Below are 6,512 nucleotides of genomic sequence, written 5' to 3' on the forward strand. Positions count from 1 at the left end.
AACATGTAATTAACGGTACCAATATAGTGTGAAAGTGTTGCTATGCAAAGGAGAAAAAGAAGAAAAAAGGGTTTCCAGAAGCTATGGTAAAAACATAACAAAAAGCACCAAACCAAATATACCTGTACATTAAAGGTTCTATTGACAGAAAGCGGCAGTAATTATTATTAGCAGTAGCTGTACCCTTTAGCACCATCACTGTATCGTCTCGGAGAAGGTCCTGGTTCAGGACATTTTTCACCTGCTACTTTCAGTTAAGGAACACTGGATCCTGGCAATTTAATTACAGCCAGCCAATCAATAAGGTGAGTGCTGCACATTATATAACATTGCCTTATGCACTGGGTCACTGACACTGATGGTAGACATTTTCATTTCCCTAGTACGTAGAAACAAATGGTTGAAATGTTTTCTGATCTCGGGTGAACAGGTTACAGTTGTAAGACAGGAGCAGTCCTACTCCAGGGTATCCCTTGTTAGAGGAGAAGCTACCATTCTTTTGCTGTTGTAATGTAAGTAATGCTGCTATTGAACTGTATTAGGCTGAACCATTTTATGTGTTGAAAGAAAGCATTTATCACGCATCTTACCCAAAATGTAATCATTAGTTTGGTTTAATGTCTATTTATAGTATATGATGAAAAACACCACCAAAGGCTAATGCATGGTGTATCGTTTAGTTTGCAATGTAGCATCTCTGTTTATCTCGAGAGGTGGGGAAATAGAGACAGTAGTAAGTGACTTGGTCTCCTGAATACAATTTCGATGAGTAAAGTTCTATCTTTTTGTCTCTCTAAAGATATTGATATTCAATTGTCTCCCTTTCTAACAAACAGCACTGTTGCTGGGCAGTGATAGCATTGTGCGGCACCTGCATAACTTCCTTCTAAACTGTGTTCACATAAAGAGGGCACTCATGATATTATCACCACAGTGCAGTCCTATACAACCAAATGTACACACTCAGTGCGCATGCGCTTGGGCAGGAGTGAGTAAGCTTCAGCAAAAGGGCACAGTATCCATCCAGGACAAAGGCAAGAAAACATACAATAGTGTGATACAGTCTTCACTTAGGGATTGGGTCCATAAATCAGTAGTGGGCACTACTCACATTTTTCCTTAAAATATATAGGCAAAATCCATACAGTGACAACATCAACAGGAGTATTCTGTGGGGGTGCTGTGGTAATCAGCCAACTTGGGGACATCAGAGAAAATACGAGATCACAGCCGATCCTGTTTCAAATCTCACCGTCTCCACACTGGCACACACATTGGCGTCTCGGCATCCCACGTGAACGCTGGTATCCCGGGTGTGTAAAGGGTCCTGGGTGGTCTAATAGGGGAGAGGAGAATCGCCGCCCAATCTGTCCCAAACTCGCACGTGTTTTACGGGGAAAACCTCATCAGGAGTCAAGCAATGATTTTCCTGATGAAGCCCTCCTGGTGAAACTTCTTGCTGAAGCTTATCCACAAACTAGAAGAACTTAATAGAGAGTTCCATCGAGGGTTGGAGCACCACTATCACTGCTATTTATTTAAGTCACTTGCACTTTTTTGATTTTTTGATTTTTAATATATCTTCTGTTATATATTTATTTAATTGTCACATGCACTATTTAAGTAAGCACATGCTGATATAGTGATTTGTCTATCACTAAGTATAGTATTTCATGATTTATTCACTTTTGACATTACAGGCAGTCCTCGGTTATCCGACAAAATGCGTTACTCAAAATGGCGTTGGATAGCGAAACGTTGTAAAGCGAAACACGTTTTCCCATAGGAACACTGTTTAAATGAAAGGTTCCGTTCCTGAAGGCATTTTTAACACTAAAATACACCAAATATTTTACGCAGGCTATAAGATATGCAGCACACACACAAATTATATAGTGTACATACTGTATTATATATATAATATAACATAATAAATAATATATTATATAGTATAATATAATATACACATAAACAGCGTTGCAACGCGTCCTAAGAGCGTTGGATAGGCCGTTTTGGCGTTGTAAAAATGAACATAGGTATGTATTGCATAGCGTTGGATAAGCCATTAGTTGTAAAACGAAGCGTTGTAAAACGAGGACTGCCTGTAGTTACTAATCTCTGGGTGTGTATTTTATCACTAAGAGGAGCGCCATCATTGTAGATTTTGTGTTTATTCTGGCTAGGGCAGGAGTGACCAACAGTGGATTGAGGTTCAGCGCCCGCAAGTATTATTACTACTGTATATTGTCTGTCAGTATTTTTCAACAGGGGTACCTAGTAATCCCTGGGTTCTGCTGGCATCCCTAAAGGGTTCTTGCAATTTTCTGGTTATTTGAAGATTGTACCAAATACAGAAGAATTTACAATGCATCTGATCTCAGACACTATTAGAGAGGGTCAGGGTTCCTTACAATGCATCTGATCTCAGACACTATTAGAGAGGGTTGGGGTTCCTTACAATGCATCTGATCTCAGACGCGCTATTAGAGAGGGTTGGGGTTCCTTACAATGCATCTGATCTCAGACACTATTAGAGAGAGTTGGGGTTCCTTACAATGCATCTGATCTCAGACGTGCTATTAGAGAGGGTTAGGGTTCCTTACAATGCATCTGATCTTAGACGCACTATTAGAGAGGGTTGGGGTTCCTTATAATGCATCTGATCTTAGACACGCTATTAGAGGGGGTTGGGGTTACTTACAATGCATCTGATTTCGGACGCGCTATTAGAGAGGGTCGGGGTTCCTCAGAGTTTCACAATATAATTATACAGTTCCTTAAACAAATAAAGGCTAAAAACCACTGGTTTAAGTGCACGTATATATTGTTGTGCAAGTAAAAAGATAGCAAAGATTGCTAAAATATCTGTAAGGGTTGGTGGTAAAAGCATGGCAAACTGTTTCAATTTACAAGCAGTCTTCAAATCATAATAAATTAAGTATTTACATACAAAACTAAAAATGACAGTGGATACCCCCTAACATAATTTTGTTTTAAAAGTTATTCCATTACATCATTGAGATCCAAGAATTGTAGTTACAGTATGTAAGGAATATCTTTTGATTGTCATAAAATGTTCTACCTTTTCTGACATTAAGCTACAAAATATGCACGTTTTCCCTGTTTTGCAATGATTCTTGTTAAATGTGTGAGAGCGCAGGAATGGAAATACTACCTTTGAGAATATTAAAAAGAAAAAATGAAATGAGAGGAATCCGTTAGTAAATAAATAAGATGTGCTACTTTATCGTATAAAGGTGTAATCCACAAGTCCTAATTATTGCGGTTGCTTGGTGCTAATTAAACACATTTAACATTAAATAATAACAGCTTAATGTACTGTAAGGTCAGCCTTGGGGTATTTGTATGAAACCATCTCTTTTTAATAATTACCATGGCTCATATTCACTTTTGCTAAATGGTACCAAAGAAATAATTTATGATAATCCAATATGTAAATGCAACGCGACGGCAAACATATATTCTGAGATCTTTTACCAAAGTTTTCTTTTAAATATGCAAATGTAAATGGCGCGACTAGGTACAGATAAGCTGACTTAATACAGAACGTGGGCATATCTTTGAAGCAATGAACTAGTTTTATTGTTCCGTTGAATTGGTACTTGGTCATTAAGTGGCAAGGTAGTAATAATACCTCTGCTACATTTTTAATTCTTAACAGCTTTTGAGATGTCCTGCACAGTGGATTGAACCTGATAAAACATTGCAGGAGTTGTGTTTCCATCAAATACTCCCTCCCTCCAGGGTCATTTAGCCTATATTAATATATGGTAAAAAAAAAACTACAGCGATGTAGGTTGGCAAAATATAAATGTATAAAACAGGCCTTTGAACCTTTCAAACACCTATATCCTTCGGTGCCATAAATGGAAAGCAATGTGCTACAGGTTGAAATGTATTTTAACACAGATCTCCATAGTTTTATGTTGAGACAGTTGAAATTTCAAACCATTTCGGTCTTTCTAATACCTCGACTATTGCAATGTATGACTGACGGCGTCTACAGTGTTTTAGAGCAGGGGTGCACAAACCTTTTTGTCTGCGCCCCCCCCCCCTTACATTTTGTACTGCGTTTTCTGATGTCACGACACCATATGACCCCGCATTGCCATGGCAACGTGATATCATGTGACCCCACAGCGTCATTTGATGCCACGTTGCCATGGCGGCGTGTCGCCAGGAGCCGCTGGAGACAAGGTAAGGGACTTAGGGGCCTCGTTCGCACCACCGGTATTTAATTTAAATGTTGTTGGACAGAGCGTGGGGCCTCTGTAAGCACCGTGCACCCCTCATCGCCTCATACATTTTTTGTGCCCCCAGTTTGTGCACCTCTGTTTTAAACCATGGGTGCTCAACTCCAGTCGTCAAGAACCCCAACAGGTCAGGTTTTCAGGCTGTCCCTGGTCCAGCACAGGTGGCTCAATCAGTGGTCACCTGTGCTAAAGCAGGGATATCCTAAAAACCTGACCTGTTGGGGGGGTCGTGAGGACTGGAGTTGAGCCCCCATGTTTTATAGAACAGTTAAACAAAAAAAAAAGGGTAATTCACTCCACTGAATTAAAATGTATCTTAAAATAAAAAATCTGCTAAAAGATTCCAAGCATAATGTACAAAACTAAATTACACTTTGATACATAGTTCGGATTTGCAATGAGCATTAATGATGGTTAAGCAAAATTGTAGAGAAGGATAAAGCAAAGGGTAAAAAGCCAATTAGCATTTAGATGGATGAAAAAAAACATTTCTGAGATCAAAGTGTGATTATTGCTGGAATTGCAGCTAGAGAGACGACTGGTAAAAAAAATAAAGAAAGAAAAAGGTGATCCATTTATACAGCAGATTGACAGCTATCATAATTAATGAATTATGTTAAAAGCAAATGAATGTCTGCGAAACATTTTTGTAATGTATGATTTCATTATACAGTAGCTGGTTTTTATCACTCCTCTCAATAGTTTTCAAATGACAACGAAAAGTAAAACGTTGGTAGAACAGAGGCCTCGTAGACATGTGAGTCCCAGAGAAGTGCAGGTTAGTTTCTGGTTGTGAAACATATGGGGTGTGCATAGCGCTGCACACAAAGAGAAATCCTATATAGGGTGCCCACCTACTAGTAATGAATATATTTGACAAAATGGTTGTTTTCAATAGAAAATAACTTTTAATATATCGTTGTACATGTGCCATAAAGTACATTAACAATAACACAAATTTACAGTTTGAATACTGTGTTCATCTGCACTCCAAATGAGTGAATGCAAGTGCTTACAGTATTAATAAGCATAAAGGGATACCCCAACGGGCGGACAGTGTGTCTCCTAACTGGGAAAACTACATGTACCCCAGTGTATGCAGCTCGATTTGAAATCAAAATCTTGCTCAGATAGATACCTAGAGTACAACACAGCTTGTCTGTGCTCAAGTAATTGGTATCAATCTAGATGCCCCCAGGGGGCGGGCCAGCTCAGGTAAGTGAAAACACTGCTGGTGTGCTGGATAACTGTGGTAGAAAATGCTAGTTGTGCTAATGATCTGTAACTGGCTCCCATCTGTATAATAGATACGTCCTGTATAGAAACAGCATGAATAGCAGAGATCTCTTTCTCTTTGCCTAAAACTTGGTAGATGTGTATACCATTCTGATCAGCTGTTGAATTGGGGACAATATGCAGACCCTTGGTGTGCTACCTCCCAGAGCCACCAGTGATTTACAGACTCGGGTAAAAAGAAATATGGCTGGTATACTAGATAGCTGTGATAAGAAAGCACTGTGAGCGAGTTAGCTCTAACTAGCTCCTATCAGTACACTAAATGCATTCTGTGATAGAGAGCTCTAACTGGCTCAATGTCTAAATCTTCATTAAAAAAAGCACTGTCTGCAAGTGGGCTCTAACTGGCTCCTATCAATAGACTACATCCATCCTGTGATGGAAGCACTGACTGGCTCAATGTCTGAATCTGGGTGGATGTATGTAGCACCTGAATCAGCTGTTTTGAGCTACTATGGAGCAACCCCGTCACACGTCCGACCTGGGTGAGACGCCGAGTGAGTGATGTCATCAGAGCCCTGACGTTCTTTTCGCCATCTGCTACGGCTTCTTCAGAAGCCGTAGCAGACAACGAAAAGTACGTCAGGTTCCTGTGTAGCTCTGCTCCAGTGGATCCTCTCTTCTATAATCATCCCTTCCCACTGATCACTTCCCTTTTCCTAATGTAGTTGTTCCCACCACAATGGGTTGACTCAATTGCTAATCTTCCTCTGTACTAACTCATTTAGTTCTGTTTTTTTTTTTTTTTTTCCAGAAAGCAATTATGCCATAATTACACAAAAGGCTAAAGTATAATAATTATCTGATTAGACACAAATTTCAGATCCCATTACAAATGATAGGGCAAACATAAGTACAAATTTAACTTTAACATTGATTACAGTACATCTTTCTAAAGAAGGAAATAGTATTGTTAAGGTGTTTACTTTTTTGCTGGCAGTT

At 39.3% G+C, this 6,512-nt stretch overlaps 1 protein-coding gene across 7 annotated transcripts in view; it reads left to right on the forward strand.

Annotated features, from left to right (window-relative positions):
• Positions 1 to 6,512, forward strand: part of ADGRA1 (adhesion G protein-coupled receptor A1) — a 692,353-nt gene that overhangs the window by 673,951 nt on the left and 11,890 nt on the right. The gene's annotated exons all lie outside the window — the stretch shown is intronic.

This window comes from Ascaphus truei, chromosome 8, assembly GCF_040206685.1.
Source record: "Ascaphus truei isolate aAscTru1 chromosome 8, aAscTru1.hap1, whole genome shotgun sequence".
Lineage (NCBI taxonomy): Eukaryota > Metazoa > Chordata > Amphibia > Anura > Ascaphidae > Ascaphus > Ascaphus truei.